Source organism: Diorhabda sublineata, chromosome 6 (genome assembly GCF_026230105.1).
Source record: "Diorhabda sublineata isolate icDioSubl1.1 chromosome 6, icDioSubl1.1, whole genome shotgun sequence".
Taxonomy (NCBI): Eukaryota; Metazoa; Arthropoda; class Insecta; order Coleoptera; family Chrysomelidae; genus Diorhabda; species Diorhabda sublineata.
In genome coordinates, this window is record NC_079479.1 from 19,239,928 (window position 1) to 19,264,955 (window position 25,028).

A 25,028-nucleotide genomic window follows, 5' to 3' on the forward strand; every position below is an offset into this window, starting at 1 on the left:
TCTGACAGAGTCAGAGTCAAATATATGAGAAATTCGACTTCAAATGAGGAAGATAGACTTTGAAAATTTTCAATAAACACAAAGTGACAATCGACCTCAATGGGCTTCAATGGATGTTAATCGACGATATCTGATAAAGTTAGATGCGAACTCATTTAAATATATGAGAAATGTTGAAATTCGACTTCAAATGAGGAAGATAGACTTTGAAAATTTTCAATCAACACAAAGTGACAATCGACCTCAATGGGCTTCAATGAATGTAAATCGACGATATCTGACAAAGTTAGATGCAAACTCATTCAAATATATGAGAAATGTTGAAATTCGACTTCAAATGAGGAAGATAGACTTTGAAAATTTTCAATCAACACAAAGTGAGAATCGACTTCAGTGGGCTTCAATGAATGTAAATCAACGATATCCGACAGAGTCAGATACAAATCCATTCAAATATATAAGAAATGTTGAAATTCGACTTCAAATGAGGAAGTTAGACTTTGAAAATTTTCAATCAACAAAAAGTGAGAATCGACTTCAATGGGCTTCAAAGAATGTAAATCGACGATATCTGACAAAGTCAGATACAAACTCATTCAAATATATAAGAAATGTTGAAATTCGACTTCAAATGAGAAAGATAGACTTTGAAAATTTTCAATCATCACAAAGTGACAATCGACTTCAATGGACTTCAATGGATGTTAATCGACGAGATCTGACAAAGTCAGATGCGAACTCACTCAAATATATAAGAAATGTTGAAATTCGACTTCAAATGAGGAAGATAGACTTTGAAAATTTTCAATCAACACAAAGTGAGAATCGACTTCAATGGGCTTCAATGAATGTAAATCGACGATATCTGACAAAGTCGGATACAAACTCATTCAAATATATAAGAAATGTTGAAATTAGACTTCAAATGGGGAAGATAGACTTTGAAAACTTTCAATCAACACAAAGTGAGAATCGACTTCAATGGGCTTCAATGAATGTAAATCGACGATATCTGACAAAGTTAGATGCAAACTCATTCAAATATATGAGAAATGTTGAAATTCGACTTCAAATGAGGAAGATAGACTTTGAAAATTTTCAATCATCACAAAGTGAGAATCGACTTCAATGGGTTTCAATGAATGTAAATCGACGATATCTGACAAAGTGAGATACAAACTCATTCAAATATATAAGAAATGTTGAAATTCGACTTCAAATGGGGAAGATAGACTTTGAAAATTTTCAATCAACGCAAAGTGACAATCGACTTCAATGGGCTTCAATGAATATAAATCGGCGATATCTGACAAAGTCAGATACAAACTCATTCGAATATATAAGAAATGTTGAAATTCGACTTCTAATAGGGAAGATAGACTTTGGAAATTTTCAATAAATACAAAGTGACAATCGACTTCAATGGGCTTCAATGGATGTTAATCGACGATATCTGACAAAGTCAGATGCGAACTCACTCAAATATATGAGGAATGTTGAAATTCGACATCAAATGAAGAAGATAGACTTTGAAAATTTTTAATCAACACAAAGTGACAATCGACTTCAATGGACTTCAATGGATGTTAATCGACGATATCTGACAAAGTCAGATGCGAACTCACTCAAATATATAAGAAATGTTGAAATTCGACTTCAAATGAGGAAGATAGACTTTTAAAATTTTCAATCAACACAAAGTGAGAATCGACTTCAATGGGCTTCAATGAATGTAAATCGACGATATCTGACAAAGTCGGATACAAACTCATTCAAATATATAAGAAATGTTGAAATTAGACTTCAAATGGGGAAGATAGACTTCGAAAACTTTCAATCAACACAAAGTAAGAATCGACTTTAATGGGCTTCAATGAATGTAAATCGACGATATCTGACAGAGTCAGAGTCAAATATATGAGAAATTCGACTTCAAATGAGGAAGATAGACTTTGAAAATTTTCAATAAACACAAAGTGACAATCGACCTCAATGGGCTTCAATGAATGTAAATCGACCATATCTGACAAAGTCAGATGCGAACTCACTCAAATATATGAGAAATGTTGAAATTCGACATCAAATGAGGAAGATAGACTTTGAAAATTTTCAATAAACACAAAGTGACAATCTACCTCAATGGGCTTTAATGAATGTAAATCGACGGTATCTGACAGAGTCAGAGTCAAATATATGAGAAATTCGACTTCAAATGAGGAAGATAGACTTTGAAAATTTTCAATAAACACAAAGTGACAATCGACCTCAATGGGCTTCAATGAATGTAAATCGACGATATCTGACAGAGTCAGAGTCAAATATATGAGAAATTCGACTTCAAATGAGGAAGATAGACTTTGAAAATTTTCAATAAACACAAAGTGACAATCGACCTCAATGGGCTTCAATGAATGTAAATCGACGATATCTGACAAAGTCAGATGCGAACTCACTCAAATATATGAGAAATGTTGAAATTCGACATCAAATGAGGAAGATAGACTTTGAAAATATTCAATAAACACAAAGTGACAATCTACCTCAATGGGCTTCAATGAATGTAAATCGACGGTATCTGACAGAGTCAGAGTCAAATATATGAGAAATTCGACTTCAAATGAGGAAGATAGACTTTGAAAATTTTCAATAAACACAAAGTGACAATCGACCTCAATGGGCTTCAATGAATGTAAATCGACGATATCTGACAAAGTCAGATGCGAACTCACTCAAATATATGAGAAATGTTGAAATTCGACATCAAATAAGGAAGATAGACTTTGAAAATTTTCAATCAACCCAAAGTGACAATCGACTTCAATGGGCTTCAATGAATGTAAATCGACGATATCTGACAAAGTTAGATGCAAACTCATTCAAATATATGAGAAATGTTGAAATTCGACTTCAAATGTGGAAGATAGACTTTGAAAATTTTCAATCAACACAAAGTGACAATCGACCTCAATGGGCTTCAATGAATGTAAATCGACGATATCTGACAGAGTCAGATACAAACACATCCAAATATATAAGAAATGTTGAAATTCGACTTCAAATGAGGAAGATAGACTTTGAAAATTTTCAATCAACACAAAGTGACAATCGACCTCAATGGGCTTCATTGAATGTAAATCGACGATATCTGACAGAGTCAGATGCAAACTCATTCAAATATATAAGAAATGTTGAAATTCGACTTCAAATGAGGAAGATAGACTTTGAAAATTTTCAATCAGCACAAAGTGATAATCGTCTTCAGTGGGCTTCAATGGATGTTAATCGACGATATCTGACAAAGTCAGATGCGAACTCACTCAAATATATGAGAAATGTTGAAATTCGACATCAAATGAGGAAGATAGACTTTGAAAATTTTCAATAAACACAAAGTGACAATCTACCTCAATGGGCTTCAATGAATGTAAATCGACGGTATCTGACAGAGTCAGAGTCAAATATATGAGAAATTCGACTTCAAATGAGGAAGATAGACTTTGAAAATTTTCAATAAACACAAAGTGACAATCGACCTCAATGGGCTTCAATGAATGTAAATCGACGATATCTGACAAAGTCAGATGCGAACTCACTCAAATATATGAGAAATGTTGAAATTCGACATCAAATAAGGAAGATAGACTTTGAAAATTTTCAATCAACCCAAAGTGACAATCGACTTCAATGGGCTTCAATGAATGTAAATCGACGATATCTGACAAAGTTAGATGCAAACTCATTCAAATATATGAGAAATGTTGAAATTCGACTTCAAATGTGGAAGATAGACTTTGAAAATTTTCAATCAGCACAAAGTGATAATCGTCTTCAATGGGCTTCAATGGATGTTAATCGACGATATCTGACAAAGTCAGATGCGAACTCACTCAAATATATGAGAAATGTTGAAATTCGACATCAAATGAGGAAGATAGACTTTGAAAATTTTCAATCAACCCAAAGTGACAATCGACTTCAATGGGCTTCAAAGAATGTAAATCGACGATATCTGACAAAGTTAGATTCAAACACATTCAAATATATGAGAAATGTTGAAATTCGATAGACTTTGAAAATTTTCAATCAACACAAAGTGAGAATCGACTTCAATGGGCTTCAATGAATGTAAATCGACGATATCTGACAAAGTTAGATTGAAACTCATTCAAATATATGAGAAATGTTGAAATTCGACTTCAAATGAGGAAGATAGAATTTGAAAATTTTCAATCAACACAAAGTGAGAATCGACTCCAATGGGCTTCAATGAATGTAAACGACAATATCTGAACAAGTTAGTTGCAAACTCATTCAAATATATGAGAAATTTTAAAATTCGACTACAAATGAGGAAGATAGACTTTGAAAATTTTCAATCAACACAAAGTGACAATCGACCTCAATGGGCTTCAATGAATGTAAATCGACGATATCTGACAAAGTTAAATGCAAACTCATTCAAATATATGAGAAATGTTGAAATTCGACTTCAAATGAGGAAGATAGACTTTGAAAATTTTCAATCAACACAAAGTGACAATCGACCTCAATGGGCTTCAATGAAAGTAAATCGACGATATCTGACAGAGTCAGATACAAACTCATCCGAATATTTAAGAAATGTTGAAATTCGACTTCAAATGAGGAAGATAGACTTTGAAAATTTCCAATCAACACAAAGTGACAATCGACCTCAATGGGCTTCAATGAATGTAAATCGACGATATCTGACAGAGTCAGATGCAAACTCATTCAAATATCTAAGAAATGTTGAAATTCGACTTGAAATGAGGAAGATAGACTTTGAAAATTTTCAATCAACACAAAGTGACAATCGACTTCAATGGGCTTCAATGAATGTAAATCGGCGATATCTGACAAAGTCAGATACAAACTCATTCGAATATATAAGAAATGTTGAAATTCGACTTCAAATAGGGAAGATAGACTTTGAAAATTTTCAATAAACACAAAGTGACAACCGACTTCATTGGACTTCAATGGATGTTAATCGACGATATCTGACAAAGTCAGATGCGAACTCACTCAAATATATAAGAAATGTTGAAATTCGACTTCAAATGAGGAAGATAGACTTTGAAAATTTTCAATCAACACAAAGTGACAATCGACCTCAATGGGCTTCATTGAATGTAAATCGACGATATCTGACAGAGTCAGATGCAAACTCATTCAAATATATAAGAAATGTTGAAATTCGACTTCAAATGAGGAAGATAGACTTTGAAAATTTTCAATCAGCACAAAGTGATAATCGACTTCAATGGGCTTCAATGGATGTTAATCGACGATATCTGACAAAGTCAGATGCGAACTCACTCAAATATATGAGAAATGTTGAAATTCGACATCAAATGAGGAAGATAGACTTCGAAAATTTTCAATCAACCCAAAGTGACAATCGACTTCAATGGGCTTCAATGAATGTAAATCGACGATATCTGACAAAGTTAGATGCAAACTCATTCAAATATATGAGAAATTTTAAAATTCGACTACAAATGAGGAAGATAGACTTTGAAAATTTTCAATCAACACAAAGTGACAATCGACTTCAATTGGCTTCAATGGATGTTAATCGACGATATCTGATAAAGTTAGATGCGAACTCATTTAAATATATGAGAAATGTTGAAATTCGACTTCAAATGAGGAAGATAGACTTTGAAAATTTTCAATCAACACAAAGTGACAATCGACCTCAATGGGCTTCAATGAATGTAAATCGACGATATCTGACAAAGTTAGATGCAAACTCATTCAAATATATGAGAAATGTTGAAATTTGACTTCAAATGAGGAAGATAGAATTTGAAAATTTTCAATCAACACAAAGTGAGAATCGACTCCAATGGGCTTCAATGAATGTAAAAGACAATATCTGACCAAGTTAGTTGCAAACTCATTCAAATATATGAGAAATTTTGAAATTCGACTACAAATGAGGAAGATAGACTTTGAAAATTTTCAATCAACACAAAGTGACAATCGACTTCAATGGGCTTCAATGGATGTTAATCGACGATATCTGATAAAGTTAGATGCGAACTCATTTAAATATATGAGAAATGTTGAAATTCGACTTCAAATGAGGAAGATAGACTTTGAAAATTTTCAATCAACACAAAGTGACAATCGACCTCAATGGGCTTCAATGAATGTAAATCGACGATATCTGACAAAGTTAGATGCAAACTCATTCAAATATATGAGAAATGTTGAAATTTGACTTCAAATGAGGAAGATAGACTTTGAAAATTTTCAATCAACAAAAAGTGAGAATCGACTTCAATGGGCTTCAATGAATGTAAATCGACGATATCTGACAAAGTCAGATACAAACTCATTCAAATATATAAGAAATGTTGAAATTCGACTTCAAATGAGAAAGATAGACTTTGAAAATTTTCAATCATCACAAAGTGACAATCGACTTCAATGGACTTCAATGGATGTTAATCGACGAGATCTGACAAAGTCAGATGCGAACTCACTCAAATATATAAGAAATGTTGAAATTCGACTTCAAATGAGGAAGATAGACTTTGAAAATTTTCAATCAACACAAAGTGAGAATCGACTTCAATGGGCTTCAATGAATGTAAATCGACGATATCTGACAAAGTCGGATACAAACTCATTCAAATATATAAGAAATGTTGAAATTAGACTTCAAATGGGGAAGATAGACTTTGAAAACTTTCAATCAACACAAAGTGAGAATCGACTTCAATGGGCTTCAATGAATGTAAATCGACGATATCTGACAAAGTTAGATGCAAACTCATTCAAATATATGAGAAATGTTGAAATTCGACTTCAAATGAGGAAGATAGACTTTGAAAATTTTCAATCATCACAAAGTGAGAATCGAATTCAATGGGTTTCAATGAATGTAAATCGACGATATCTGACAAAGTGAGATACAAACTCATTCAAATATATAAGAAATGTTGAAATTCGACTTCAAATGGGGAAGATAGACTTTGAAAATTTTCAATAAACACAAAGTGACAATCGACCTCAATGGGCTTCAATGAATGTAAATCGACGATATCTGACAGAGTCAGATACAAACTCATCCGAATATTTAAGAAATGTTGAAATTCGACTTCAAATGAGGAAGATAGACTTTGAAAATTTCCAATCAAAACATAGTGACAATCGACTTCAATGGGCTTCAATGAATATAAATCGGCGATATCTGACAAAGTCAGATACAAACTCATTCGAATATATAAGAAATGTTGAAATTCGACTTCAAATAGGGAAGATAGACTTTGAAAATTTTCAATAAACACAAAGTGACAATCGACTTCAATGGGCTTCAATGGATGTTAATCGACGATATCTGACAAAGTCAGATGCGAACTCACTCAAATATATAAGAAATGTTGAAATTCGACTTCAAATGAGGAAGATAGACTTTGAAAATTTTCAATCAACACAAAGTGACAATCGACCTCAATGGGCTTCATTGAATGTAAATCGACGATATCTGACAGAGTCAGATGCAAACTCATTCAAATATATAAGAAATGTTGAAATTCGACTTCAAATGAGGAAGATAGACTTTGAAAATTTTCAATCAGCACAAAGTGATAATCGACTTCAATGGGCTTCAATGGATGTTAATCGACGATATCTGACAAAGTCAGATGCGAACTCACTCAAATATATGAGAAATGTTGAAATTAGACATCAAATGAGGAAGATAGACTTCGAAAATTTTCAATCAACACAAAGTGACAGTCGACCTCAATGGGCTTCAATGAATGTAAATCGAAGATATCTGACAGAGTCAGATGCAAACTCATTCAAATATATAAGAAATGTTGAAATTCGACTTCAAATGAGGAAGATAGACTTTGAAAATTTTCAATCAACACAAAGTGACAATCGACCTCAATGGGCTTCATTGAATGTAAATCGACGATATCTGACAGAGTCAGATGCAAACTCATTCAAATATATAAGAAATGATGAAATTCGACTTCAAATGAGGAAGATAGACTTTGAAAATTTTCAATCAACCCAAAGTGACAATCGACTTCAATGGGCTTCAATGAATGTATATCGACGATATCTGACAAAGTTAGATGCAAACTCATTCAAATATATGAGAAATGTTGAAATTCGACTTCAAATGTGGAAGATAGACTTTGAAAATTTTCAATCAACACAAAATGACAATCGACCTCAATGGGCTTCAATGAATGTAAATCGACGATATCTGACAGAGTCAGATACAAACTCATCCAAATATATAAGAAATGTTGAAATTCGACTTCAAATGAGGAAGATAGACTTTGAAAATTTTCAATCAACACAAAGTGACAATCGACCTCAATGGGCTTCATTGAATGTATATCGACGATATCTGACAGAGTCAGATGCAAACTCATTCAAATATATAAGAAATGTTGAAATTCGACTTCAAATGAGGAAGATAGACTTTGAAAATTTTCAATCAGCACAAAGTGATAATCGTCTTCAATGGGCTTCAATGGATGTTAATCGACGATATCTGACAAAGTCAGATGCGAACTCACTCAAATATATGAGAAATGTTGAAATTCGACATCAAATGAGGAAGATAGACTTTGAAAATTTTCAATCAACCCAAAGTGACAATCGACTTCAATGGGCTTCAAAGAATGTAAATCGACGATATCTGACAAAGTTAGATGCAAACACATTCAAATATATGAGAAATGTTGAAATTCGACTTCACATGTGGAAGATAGACTTTGAAAATTTTCAATCAACACAAAGTGAGAATCGACTTCAATGGGCTTCAATGAATGTAAATCGACGATATCTGACAAAGTTAGATTGAAACTCATTCAAATATATGAGAAATGTTGAAATTCGACTTCAAATGAGGAAGATAGAATTTGAAAATTTTCAATCAACACAAAGTGAGAATCGACTCCAATGGGCTTCAATGAATGTAAACGACAATATCTGACCAAGTTAGTTGCAAACTCATTCAAATATATGAGAAATTTTAAAATTCGACTACAAATGAGGAAGATAGACTTTGAAAATTTTCAATCAACACAAAGTGACAATCGACTTCAATGGGCTTCAATGGATGTTAATCGACGATATCTGATAAAGTTAGATGCGAACTCATTTAAATATATGAGAAATGTTGAAATTCGACTTCAAATGAGGAAGATAGACTTTGAAAATTTTCAATCATCACAAAGTGACAATCGACTTCAATGGACTTCAATGGATGTTAATCGACGAGATCTGACAAAGTCAGATGCGAACTCACTCAAATATATAAGAAATGTTGAAATTCGACTTCAAATGAGGAAGATAGACTTTGAAAATTTTCAATCAACACAAAGTGAGAATCGACTTCAATGGGCTTCAATGAATGTAAATCGACGATATCTGACAAAGTCGGATACAAACTCATTCAAATATATAAGAAATGTTGAAATTAGACTTCAAATGGGGAAGATAGACTTTGAAAACTTTCAATCAACACAAAGTGAGAATCGACTTCAATGGGCTTCAATGAATGTAAATCGACGATATCTGACAAAGTTAGATGCAAACTCATTCAAATATATAAGAAATGTTGAAATTCGACTTCAAATGAGAAAGATAGACTTTGAAAATTTTCAATCATCACAAAGTGACAATCGACTTCAATGGACTTCAATGGATGTTAATCGACGAGATCTGACAAAGTCAGATGCGAACTCACTCAAATTTATAAGAAATGTTGAAATTCGACTTCAAATGAGGAAGATAGACTTTGAAAATTTTCAATCAACACAAAGTGAGAATCGACTTCAATGGGCTTCAATGAATGTAAATCGACGATATCTGACAAAGTCGGATACAAACTCATTCAAATATATAAGAAATGTTGAAATTAGACTTCAAATGGGGAAGATAGACTTTGAAAACTTTCAATCAACACAAAGTGAGAATCGACTTCAATGGGCTTCAATGAATGTAAATCGACGATATCTGACAAAGTTAGATGCAAACTCATTCAAATATATGAGAAATGTTGAAATTCGACTTCAAATGAGGAAGATAGACTTTGAAAATTTTCAATCATCACAAAGTGAGAATCGACTTCAATGGGTTTCAATGAATGTAAATCGACGATATCTGACAAAGTGAGATACAAACTCATTCAAATATATAAGAAATGTTGAAATTCGACTTCAAATGGGGAAGATAGACTTTGAAAATTTTCAATAAACACAAAGTGACAATCGACCTCAATGGGCTTCAATGAATGTAAATCGACGATATCTGACAGAGTCAGATACAAACTCATCCGAATATTTAAGAAATGTTGAAATTCGACTTCAAATGAGGAAGATAGACTTTGAAAATTTCCAATCAAAACATAGTGACAATCGACTTCAATGGGCTTCAATGAATATAAATCGGCGATATCTGACAAAGTCAGATACAAACTCATTCGAATATATAAGAAATGTTGAAATTCGACTTCAAATAGGGAAGATAGACTTTGAAAATTTTCAATAAACACAAAGTGACAATCGACTTCAATGGGCTTCAATGGATGTTAATCGACGATATCTGACAAAGTCAGATGCGAACTCACTCAAATATATAAGAAATGTTGAAATTCGACTTCAAATGAGGAAGATAGACTTTGAAAATTTTCAATCAACACAAAGTGACAATCGACCTCAATGGGCTTCATTGAATGTAAATCGACGATATCTGACAGAGTCAGATGCAAACTCATTCAAATATATAAGAAATGTTGAAATTCGACTTCAAATGAGGAAGATAGACTTTGAAAATTTTCAATCAGCACAAAGTGATAATCGACTTCAATGGGCTTCAATGGATGTTAATCGACGATATCTGACAAAGTCAGATGCGAACTCACTCAAATATATGAGAAATGTTGAAATTAGACATCAAATGAGGAAGATAGACTTCGAAAATTTTCAATCAACACAAAGTGACAGTCGACCTCAATGGGCTTCAATGAATGTAAATCGAAGATATCTGACAGAGTCAGATGCAAACTCATTCAAATATATAAGAAATGTTGAAATTCGACTTCAAATGAGGAAGATAGACTTTGAAAATTTTCAATCAACACAAAGTGACAATCGACCTCAATGGGCTTCATTGAATGTAAATCGACGATATCTGACAGAGTCAGATGCAAACTCATTCAAATATATAAGAAATGTTGAAATTCGACTTCAAATGAGGAAGATAGACTTTGAAAATTTTCAATCAACCCAAAGTGACAATCGACTTCAATGGGCTTCAATGAATGTATATCGACGATATCTGACAAAGTTAGATGCAAACTCATTCAAATATATGAGAAATGTTGAAATTCGACTTCAAATGTGGAAGATAGACTTTGAAAATTTTCAATCAACACAAAATGACAATCGACCTCAATGGGCTTCAATGAATGTAAATCGACGATATCTGACAGAGTCAGATACAAACTCATCCAAATATATAAGAAATGTTGAAATTCGACTTCAAATGAGGAAGATAGACTTTGAAAATTTTCAATCAACACAAAGTGACAATCGACCTCAATGGGCTTCATTGAATGTAAATCGACGATATCTGACAGAGTCAGATGCAAACTCATTCAAATATATAAGAAATGTTGAAATTCGACTTCAAATGAGGAAGATAGACTTTGAAAATTTTCAATCAGCACAAAGTGATAATCATCTTCAATGGGCTTCAATGGATGTTAATCGACGATATCTGACAAAGTCAGATGCGAACTCACTCAAATATATGAGAAATGTTGAAATTCGACATCAAATGAGGAAGATAGACTTTGAAAATTTTCAATCAACCCAAAGTGACAATCGACTTCAATGGGCTTCAAAGAATGTAAATCGACGATATCTGACAAAGTTAGATGCAAACACATTCAAATATATGAGAAATGTTGAAATTCGACTTCACATGTGGAAGATAGACTTTGAAAATTTTCAATCAACACAAAGTGAGAATCGACTTCAATGGGCTTCAATGAATGTAAATCGACGATATCTGACAAAGTTAGATTGAAACTCATTCAAATATATGAGAAATGTTGAAATTCGACTTCAAATGAGGAAGATAGAATTTGAAAATTTTCAATCAACACAAAGTGAGAATCGACTCCAATGGGCTTCAATGAATGTAAACGACAATATCTGACCAAGTTAGTTGCAAACTCATTCAAATATATGAGAAATTTTAAAATTCGACTACAAATGAGGAAGATAGACTTTGAAAATTTTCAATCATCACAAAGTGACAATCGACTTCAATGGACTTCAATGGATGTTAATCGACGAGATCTGACAAAGTCAGATGCGAACTCACTCAAATATATAAGAAATGTTGAAATTCGACTTCAAATGAGGAAGATAGACTTTGAAAATTTTCAATCAACACAAAGTGAGAATCGACTTCAATGGGCTTCAATGAATGTAAATCGACGATATCTGACAAAGTCGGATACAAACTCATTCAAATATATAAGAAATGTTGAAATTAGACTTCAAATGGGGAAGATAGACTTTGAAAATTTTCAATAAACACAAAGTGACAATCGACCTCAATGGGCTTCAATGAATGTAAATCGACGATATCTGACAAAGTTAGATGCAAACTCACTCAAATATATGAGAAATGTTGAAATTCGACATCAAATGAGGAAGATAGACTTTGAAAATTTTCAATAAACACAAAGTGACAATCTACCTCAATGGGCTTTAATGAATGTAAATCGACGGTATCTGACAGAGTCAGAGTCAAATATATGAGAAATTCGACTTCAAATGAGGAAGATAGACTTTGAAAATTTTCAATCAACGCAAAGTGACAATCGACTTCAATGGGCTTCAATGAATATAAATCGGCGATATCTGACAGAGTCAGAGTCAAATATATGAGAAATTCGACTTCAAATGAGGAAGATAGACTTTGAAAATTTTCAATAAACACAAAGTGACAATCGACCTCAATGGGCTTCAATGAATGTAAATCGACGATATCTGACAAAGTCAGATGCGAACTCACTCATATATATGAGAAATGTTGAAATTCGACATCAAATGAGGAAGATAGACTTTGAAAATTTTTAATCAACACAAAGTGACAATCGACTTCAATGGACTTCAATGAATGTAAATCGACGGTATCTGACAGAGTCAGAGTCAAATATATGAGAAATTCGACTTCAAATGAGGAAGATAGACTTTGAAAATTTTCAATAAACACAAAGGGACAATCGACCTCAATGGGCTTCAATGAATGTAAATCGACGATATCTGACAAAGTCAGATGCGAACTCACTCAAATATATGAGAAATGTTGAAATTCGACATCAAATAAGGAAGATAGACTTTGAAAATTTTCAATCAACCCAAAGTGACAATCGACTTCAATGGGCTTCAATGAATGTAAATCGACGATATCTGACAAAGTTAGATGCAAACTCATTCAAATATATGAGAAATGTTGAAATTCGACTTCAAATGTGGAAGATAGACTTTGAAAATTTTCAATCAACACAAAGTGACAATCGACCTCAATGGGCTTCAATGAATGTAAATCGACGATATCTGACAGAGTCAGATACAAACACATCCAAATATATAAGAAATGTTGAAATTCGACTTCAAATGAGGAAGATAGACTTTGAAAATTTTCAATCAACACAAAGTGACAATCGACCTCAATGGGCTTCAATGAATGTAAATCGACGATATCTGACAGAGTCAGATACAAACACATCCAAATATATAAGAAATGTTGAAATTCGACTTCAAATGAGGAAGATAGACTTTGAAAATTTTCAATCAACCCAAAGTGACAATCGACTTCAATGGGCTTCAATGAATGTAAATCGACGATATCTGACAAAGTTAGATGCAAACTCATTCAAATATATGAGAAATGTTGAAATTCGACTTCAAATGTGGAAGATAGACTTTGAAAATTTTCAATCAACACAAAGTGACAATCGACCTCAATGGGCTTCAATGAATGTAAATCGACGATATCTGACAGAGTCAGATGCAAACTCATTCAAATATATAAGAAATGTTGGAATTCGACTTCAAATGAGGAAGATAGACTTTGAAAATTTTCAATCAGCACAAAGTGATAATCGTCTTCAGTGGGCTTCAATGGATGTTAATCGACGATATCTGACAAAGTCAGATGCGAACTCACTCAAATATATGAGAAATGTTGAAATTCGACATCAAATGAGGAAGATAGACTTTGAAAATTTTCAATAAACACAAAGTGACAATCGACCTCAATGGGCTTCAATGAATGTAAATCGACGATATCTGACAAAGTCAGATGCGAACTCACTCAAATATATGAGAAATGTTGAAATTCGACATCAAATAAGGAAGATAGACTTTGAAAATTTTCAATCAACCCAAAGTGACAATCGACTTCAATGGGCTTCAATGAATGTAAATCGACGATATCTGACAAAGTTAGATGCAAACTCATTCAAATATATGAGAAATGTTGAAATTCGACTTCAAATGTGGAAGATAGACTTTGAAAATTTTCAATCAGCACAAAGTGATAATCGTCTTCAATGGGCTTCAATGGATGTTAATCGACGATATCTGACAAAGTCAGATGCGAACTCACTCAAATATATGAGAAATGTTGAAATTCGACATCAAATGAGGAAGATAGACTTTGAAAATTTTCAATCAACCCAAAGTGACAATCGACTTCAATGGGCTTCAAAGAATGTAAATCGACGATATCTGACAAAGTTAGATTCAAACACATTCAAATATATGAGAAATGTTGAAATTCGACTTCAAATGTGGAAGATAGACTTTGAAAATTTTCAATCAACACAAAGTGAGAATCGACTTCAATGGGCTTCAATGAATGTAAATCGACGATATCTGACAAAGTTAGATTGAAACTCATTCAAATATATGAGAAATGTTGAAATTCGACTTCAAATGAGGAAGATAGAATTTGAAAATTTTCAATCAACACAAAGTGAGAATCGACTCCAATGGGCTTCAATGAATGTAAACGACAATATCTGACCAAGTTAGTTGCAAACTCATTCAAATATATGAGAAATTTTAAAATTCGACTACAAATGAGGAAGATAGACTTTGAAAATTTTCAATCAACACAAAGTGACAATCGACCTCAATGGGCTTCATTGAATGTAAATCGACGATATCTGACAAAGTTAGATGCAAACTCATTCAAATATATGAGAAATGTTGAAATTCGACTTCAAATGAGGAAGATAGACTTTGAAAATTTTCAATCAACACAAAGTGAGAATCGACTTCAGTGGGCTTCAATGAATGTAAATCGACGAAATCTGACAAAGTTAGTTGCGAAATCATTTAAATATATGAGAAATGTTGAAATTCGACTTCAAATGAGGAAGATAGAATTTGAAAATTTTCAATCAACACAAAGTGACAATCGACCTCAATGGGCTTCAATGGAGGTTAATCGACGATATCTGACAAAGTCAGATGCGAACTCACTCAAATATATGAGAAATGTTGAAATTCGACATCAAATGAGGAAGATAGACTTTGAAAATTTTCAATCAACACAAAGTGACAATCGACCTCAATGGGCTTCAATGGATGTTAATCGACGATATCTGACAAAGTCAGATGCGAACTCACTCAAATATATGAGAAATGTTGAAATTCGACATCAAATGAGGAAGATAGACTTTGAAAATTTTCAATCAACCCAAAGTGACAATCGACTTCAATGGGCTTCAATGAATGTAAATCGACGATATCTGACAAAGTCAGATACAAACTCATTCGAATATATAAGAAATGTTGAAATTCGACTTCAAATAGGGAAGATAGACTTTGAAAATTTTCAATAAACACAAAGTGACAATCGACTTCAATGGGCTTCAATGGATGTTAATCGACGATATCTGACAAAGTCAGATGCGAACTCACTCAAATATATGAGGAATGTTGAAATTCGACATCAAATGAAGAAGATAGACTTTGAAAATTTTTAATCAACACAAAGTGACAATCGACTTCAATGGACTTCAATGGATGTTAATCGACGATATCTGACAAAGTCAGATGCGAACTCACTCAAATATATAAGAAATGTTGAAATTCGACTTCAAATGAGGAAGATAGACTTTGAAAATTTTCAATCAACACAAAGTGAGAATCGACTTCAATGGGCTTCAATGAATGTAAATCGACGATATCTGACAAAGTCGGATACAAACTCATTCAAATATATAAGAAATGTTGAAATTCGACTTCAAATGAGGAAGATAGACTTTGAAAATTTTCAATCAACACAAAGTGACAATCGACCTCAATGGGCTTCATTGAATGTAAATCGACGATATCTGACAGAGTCAGATGCAAACTCATTCAAATATATAAGAAATGTTGAAATTCGACTTCAAATGAGGAAGATAGACTTTGAAAATTTTCAATCAGCACAAAGTGATAATCATCTTCAATGGGCTTCAATGGATGTTAATCGACGATATCTGACAAAGTCAGATGCGAACTCACTCAAATATATGAGAAATGTTGAAATTCGACATCAAATGAGGAAGATAGACTTTGAAAATTTTCAATCAACCCAAAGTGACAATCGACTTCAATGGGCTTCAAAGAATGTAAATCGACGATATCTGACAAAGTTAGATGCAAACACATTCAAATATATGAGAAATGTTGAAATTCGACTTCACATGTGGAAGATAGACTTTGAAAATTTTCAATCAACACAAAGTGAGAATCGACTTCAATGGGCTTCAATGAATGTAAATCGACGATATCTGACAAAGTTAGATTGAAACTCATTCAAATATATGAGAAATGTTGAAATTCGACTTCAAATGAGGAAGATAGAATTTGAAAATTTTCAATCAACACAAAGTGAGAATCGACTCCAATGGGCTTCAATGAATGTAAACGACAATATCTGACCAAGTTAGTTGCAAACTCATTCAAATATATGAGAAATTTTAAAATTCGACTACAAATGAGGAAGATAGACTTTGAAAATTTTCAATCAACACAAAGTGACAATCGACTTCAATGGGCTTCAATGGATGTTAATCGACGATATCTGATAAAGTTAGATGCGAACTCATTTAAATATATGAGAAATGTTGAAATTCGACTTCAAATGAGGAAGATAGACTTTGAAAATTTTCAATCATCACAAAGTGACAATCGACTTCAATGGACTTCAATGGATGTTAATCGACGAGATCTGACAAAGTCAGATGCGAACTCACTCAAATATATAAGAAATGTTGAAATTCGACTTCAAATGAGGAAGATAGACTTTGAAAATTTTCAATCAACACAAAGTGAGAATCGACTTCAATGGGCTTCAATGAATGTAAATCGACGATATCTGACAAAGTCGGATACAAACTCATTCAAATATATAAGAAATGTTGAAATTAGACTTCAAATGGGGAAGATAGACTTTGAAAATTTTCAATAAACACAAAGTGACAATCGACCTCAATGGGCTTCAATGAATGTAAATCGACGATATCTGACAAAGTTAGATGCAAACTCACTCAAATATATGAGAAATGTTGAAATTCGACATCAAATGAGGAAGATAGACTTTGAAAATTTTCAATAAACACAAAGTGACAATCTACCTCAATGGGCTTTAATGAATGTAAATCGACGGTATCTGACAGAGTCAGAGTCAAATATATGAGAAATTCGACTTCAAATGAGGAAGATAGACTTTGAAAATTTTCAATCAACGCAAAGTGACAATCGACTTCAATGGGCTTCAATGAATATAAATCGGCGATATCTGACAGAGTCAGAGTCAAATATATGAGAAATTCGACTTCAAATGAGGAAGATAGACTTTGAAAATTTTCAATAAACACAAAGTGACAATCGACCTCAATGGGCTTCAATGAATGTAAATCGACGATATCTGACAAAGTCAGATGCGAACTCACTCATATATATGAGAAATGTTGAAATTCGACATCAAATGAGGAAGATAGACTTTGAAAATTTTTAATCAACACAAAGTGACAATCGACTTCAATGGACTTCAATGAATGTAAATCGACGGTATCTGACAGAGTCAGAGTCAAATATATGAGAAATTCGACTTCAAATGAGGAAGATAGACTTTGAAAATTTTCAATAAACACAAAGGGACAATCGACCTCAATGGGCTTCAATGAATGTATCGACGATATCTGACAAAGTCAGATGCGAACTCACTCAAATATATGAGAAATGTTGAAATTCGACATCAAATAAGGAAGATAGACTTTGAAAATTTTCAATCAACCCAAAGTGACAATCGACTTCAATGGGCTTCAATGAATGTAAATCGACGATATCTGACAAAGTTAGATGCAAACTCATTCAAATATATGAGAAATGTTGAAATTCGACTTCAAATGTGGAAGATAGACTTTGAAAATTTTCAATCAACACAAAGTGACAATCGACCTCAATGGGCTTCAATGAATGTAAATCGACGATATCTGACAGAGTCAGATACAAACACATCCAAATATATAAGAAATGTTGAAATTCGACTTCAAATGAGGAAGATAGACTTTGAAAATTTTCAATCAACACAAAGTGACAATCGACCTCAATGGGCTTCAATGAATGTAAATCGACGATATCTGACAGAGTCAGATACAAACACATCCAAATATATAAGAAATGTTGAAATTCGACTTCAAATGAGGAAGATAGACTTTGAAAATTTTCAATCAACCCAAAGTGACAATCGACTTCAATGGGCTTCAATGAATGTAAATCGACGATATCTGACAAAGTTAGATGCAAACTCATTAAAATATATGAGAAATGTTGAAATTCGACTTCAAATGTGGAAGATAGACTTTGAAAATTTTCAATCAACACAAAGTGACAATCGACCTCAATGGGCTTCAATGAATGTAAATCGACGATATCTGACAGAGTCAGATGCAAACTCATTCAAATATATAAGAAATGTTGAAATTCGACTTCAAATGAGGAAGATAGACTTTGAAAATTTTCAATCAGCACAAAGTGATAATCGTCTTCAGTGGGCTTCAATGGATGTTAATCGACGATATCTGACAAAGTCAGATGCGAACTCACTCAAATATATGAGAAATGTTGAAATTCGACATCAAATGAGGAAGATAGACTTTGAAAATTTTCAATAAACACAAAGTGACAATCGACCTCAATGGGCTTCAATGAATGTAAATCGACGATATCTGACAAAGTCAGATGCGAACTCACTCAAATATATGAGAAATGTTGAAATTCGACATCAAATAAGGAAGATAGACTTTGAAAATTTTCAATCAACCCAAAGTGACAATCGACTTCAATGGGCTTCAATGAATGTAAATCGACGATATCTGACAAAGTTAGATGCAAACTCATTCAAATATATGAGAAATGTTGAAATTCGACTTCAAATGTGGAAGATAGACTTTGAAAATTTTCAATCAGCACAAAGTGATAATCGTCTTCAATGGGCTTCAATGGATGTTAATCGACGATATCTGACAAAGTCAGATGCGAACTCACTCAAATATATGAGAAATGTTGAAATTCGACATCAAATGAGGAAGATAGACTTTGAAAATTTTCAATCAACCCAAAGTGACAATCGACTTCAATGGGCTTCAAAGAATGTAAATCGACGATATCTGACAAAGTTAGATTCAAACACATTCAAATATATGAGAAATGTTGAAATTCGACTTCAAATGTGGAAGATAGACTTTGAAAATTTTCAATCAACACAAAGTGAGAATCGACTTCAATGGGCTTCAATGAATGTAAATCGACGATATCTGACAAAGTTAGATTGAAACTCATTCAAATATATGAGAAATGTTGAAATTCGACTTCAAATGAGGAAGATAGAATTTGAAAATTTTCAATCAACACAAAGTGAGAATCGACTCCAATGGGCTTCAATGAATGTAAACGACAATATCTGACCAAGTTAGTTGCAAACTCATTCAAATATATGAGAAATTTTAAAATTCGACTACAAATGAGGAAGATAGACTTTGAAAATTTTCAATCAACACAAAGTGACAATCGACCTCAATGGGCTTCATTGAATGTAAATCGACGATATCTGACAAAGTTAGATGCAAACTCATTCAAATATATGAGAAATGTTGAAATTCGACTTCAAATGAGGAAGATAGACTTTGAAAATTTTCAATCAACACAAAGTGAGAATCGACTTCAGTGGGCTTCAATGAATGTAAATCGACGAAATCTGACAAAGTTAGTTGCGAAATCATTTAAATATATGAGAAATGTTGAAATTCGACTTCAAATGAGGAAGATAGAATTTGAAAATTTTCAATCAACACAAAGTGACAATCGACCTCAATGGGCTTCAATGGAGGTTAATCGACGATATCTGACAAAGTCAGATGCGAACTCACTCAAATATATGAGAAATGTTGAAATTCGACATCAAATGAGGAAGATAGACTTTGAAAATTTTCAATCAACACAAAGTGACAATCGACCTCAATGGGCTTCAATGGATGTTAATCGACGATATCTGACAAAGTCAGATGCGAACTCACTCAAATATATGAGAAATGTTGAAATTCGACATCAAATGAGGAAGATAGACTTTGAAAATTTTCAATCAACCCAAAGTGACAATCGACTTCAATGGGCTTCAATGAATGTAAATCGACGATATCTGACAATGTTAGATGCAAACTCATTCAAATATATAAGAAATGTTGAAATTCGACTTCAAATGAGGAAGATAGACTTTGAAAATTTTCAATCAACGCAAAGTGACAATCGACTTCAATGGGCTTCAATGAATATAAATCGGCGATATCTGACAAAGTCAGATACAAACTCATTCGAATATATAAGAAATGTTGAAATTCGACTTCAAATAGGGAAGATAGACTTTGAAAATTTTCAATAAACACAAAGTGACAATCGACTTCAATGGGCTTCAATGGATGTTAATCGACGATATCTGACAAAGTCAGATGCGAACTCACTCAAATATATGAGGAATGTTGAAATTCGACATCAAATGAAGAAGATAGACTTTGAAAATTTTTAATCAACACAAAGTGACAATCGACTTCAATGGACTTCAATGGATGTTAATCGACGATATCTGACAAAGTCAGATGCGAACTCACTCAAATATATAAGAAATGTTGAAATTCGACTTCAAATGAGGAAGATAGACTTTGAAAATTTTCAATCAACACAAAGTGAGAATCGACTTCAATGGGCTTCAATGAATGTAAATCGACGATATCTGACAAAGTCGGATACAAACTCATTCAAATATATAAGAAATGTTGAAATTAGACTTCAAATGGGGAAGATAGACTTCGAAAACTTTCAATCAACACAAAGTAAGAATCGACTTTAATGGGCTTCAATGAATGTAAATCGACGATATCTGACAGAGTCAGAGTCAAATATATGAGAAATTCGACTTCAAATGAGGAAGATAGACTTTGAAAATTTTCAATAAACACAAAGTGACAATCGACCTCAATGGGCTTCAATGAATGTAAATCGACGATATCTGACAAAGTCAGATGCGAACTCACTCAAATATATGAGAAATGTTGAAATTCGACATCAAATGAGGAAGATAGACTTTGAAAATTTTCAATAAACACAAAGTGATAATCGTCTTCAGTGGGCTTCAATGGATGTTAATCGACGATATCTGACAAAGTCAGATGCGAACTCACTCAAATATATGAGAAATGTTGAAATTCGACATCAAATGAGGAAGATAGACTTTGAAAATTTTCAATAAACACAAAGTGACAATCGACCTCAATGGGCTTCAATGAATGTAAATCGACGATATCTGACAAAGTCAGATGCGAACTCACTCAAATATATGAGAAATGTTGAAATTCGACATCAAATAAGGAAGATAGACTTTGAAAATTTTCAATCAACCCAAAGTGACAATCGACTTCAATGGGCTTCAATGAATGTAAATCGACGATATCTGACAAAGTTAGATGCAAACTCATTCAAATATATGAGAAATGTTGAAATTCGACTTCAAATGTGGAAGATAGACTTTGAAAATTTTCAATCAACACAAAGTGAGAATCGACTTCAATGGGCTTCAATGAATGTAAATCGACGATATCTGACAAAGTTAGATTGAAACTCATTCAAATATATGAGAAATGTTGAAATTCGACTTCAAATGAGGAAGATAGAATTTGAAAATTTTCAATCAACACAAAGTGAGAATCGACTCCAATGGGCTTCAATGAATGTAAACGACAATATCTGACCAAGTTAGTTGCAAACTCATTCAAATATATGAGAAATTTTAAAATTCGAATACAAATGAGGAAGATAGACTTTGAAAATTTTCAATCAACACAAAGTGACAATCGACCTCAATGGGCTTCAATGAATGTAAATCGACGATATCTGACAAAGTTAGATGCAAACTCATTCAAATATATGAGAAATGTTGGAATTCGACTTCAAATGAGGAAGATAGACTTTGAAAATTTTCAATCAACACAAAGTGAGAATCGACTTCAGTGGGCTTCAATGAATGTAAATCGACGAAATCTGACAAAGTTAGTTGCGAAATCATTTAAATATATGAGAAATGTTGAAATTCGACTTCAAATGAGGAAGATAGAATTTGAAAATTTTCAATCAACACAAAGTGACAATCGACCTCAATGGGCTTCAATGGAGGTTAATCGACGATATCTGACAAAGTCAGATGCGAACTCACTCAAATATATGAGAAATGTTGAAATTCGACATCAAATGAGGAAGATAGACTTTGAAAATTTTCAATCAACACAAAGTGACAATCGACCTCAATGGGCTTCAATGAATATAAATCGGCGATATCTGACAAAGTCAGATACAAACTCATTCGAATATATAAGAAATGTTGAAATTCGACTTCAAATAGGGAAGATAGACTTTGAAAATTTTCAATAAACACAAAGTGACAATCGACTTCAATGGGCTTCAATGGATGTTAATCGACGATATCTGACAAAGTCAGATGCGAACTCACTCAAATATATGAGGAATGTTGAAATTCGACATCAAATGAAGAAGATAGACTTTGAAAATTTTTAATCAACACAAAGTGACAATCGACTTCAATGGACTTCAATGGATGTTAATCGACGATATCTGACAAAGTCAGATGCGAACTCACTCAAATATATAAGAAATGTTGAAATTCGACTTCAAATGAGGAAGATAGACTTTGAAAATTTTCAATCAACACAAAGTGAGAATCGACTTCAATGGGCTTCAATGAATGTAAATCGACGATATCTGACAAAGTCGGATACAAACTCATTCAAATATATAAGAAATGTTGAAATTAGACTTCAAATGGGGAAGATAGACTTCGAAAACTTTCAATCAACACAAAGTAAGAATCGACTTTAAGGGGCTTCAATGAATGTAAATCGACGATATCTGACAGAGTCAGAGTCAAATATATGAGAAATTCGACTTCAAATGAGGAAGATAGACTTTGAAAATTTTCAATAAACACAAAGTGACAATCGACCTCAATGGGCTTCAATGAATGTAAATCGACGATATCTGACAAAGTCAGATGCGAACTCACTCAAATATATGAGAAATGTTGAAATTCGACATCAAATGAGGAAGATAGACTTTGAAAATTTTCAATAAACACAAAGTGACAATCTACCTCAATGGGCTTTAATGAATGTAAATCGACGGTATCTGACAGAGTCAGAGTCAAATATATGAGAAATTCGACTTCAAATGAGGAAGATAGACTTTGAAAATTTTCAATGAACACAAAGTGACAATCGACCTCAATGGGCTTCAATGAATGTAAATCGACGATATCTGACAGAGTCAGAGTCAAATATATGAGAAATTCGACTTCAAATGAGGAAGATAGACTTTGAAAATTTTCAATAAACACAAAGTGACAATCGACCTCAATGGGCTTCAATGAATGTAAATCGACGATATCTGACAAAGTCAGATGCGAACTCACTCAAATATATGAGAAATGTTGAAATTCGACATCAAATGAGGAAGATAGACTTTGAAAATTTTCAATAAACACAAAGTGACAATCTACCTCAATGGGCTTCAATGAATGTAAATCGACGGTATCTGACAGAGTCAGAGTCAAATATATGAGAAATTCGACTTCAAATGAGGAAGATAGACTTTGAAAATTTTCAATAAACACAAAGTGACAATCGACCTCAATGGGCTTCAATGAATGTAAATCGACGATATCTGACAAAGTCAGATGCGAACTCACTCAAATATATGAGAAATGTTGAAATTCGACATCAAATAAGGAAGATAGACTTTGAAAATTTTCAATCAACCCAAAGTGACAATCGACTTCAATGGGCTTCAATGAATGTAAATCGACGATATCTGACAAAGTTAGATGCAAACTCATTCAAATATATGAGAAATGTTGAAATTCGACTTCAAATGTGGAAGATAGACTTTGAAAATTTTCAATCAACACAAAGTGACAATCGACCTCAATGGGCTTCAATGAATGTAAATCGACGATATCTGACAGAGTCAGATACAAACACATCCAAATATATAAGAAATGTTGAAATTCGACTTCAAATGAGGAAGATAGACTTTGAAAATTTTCAATCAACACAAAGTGACAATCGACCTCAATGGGCTTCATTGAATGTAAATCGACGATATCTGACAGAGTCAGATGCAAACTCATTCAAATATATAAGAAATGTTGAAATTCGACTTCAAATGAGGAAGATAGACTTTGAAAATTTTCAATCAGCACAAAGTGATAATCGTCTTCAGTGGGCTTCAATGGATGTTAATCGACGATATCTGACAAAGTCAGATGCGAACTCACTCAAATATATGAGAAATGTTGAAATTCGACATCAAATGAGGAAGATAGAC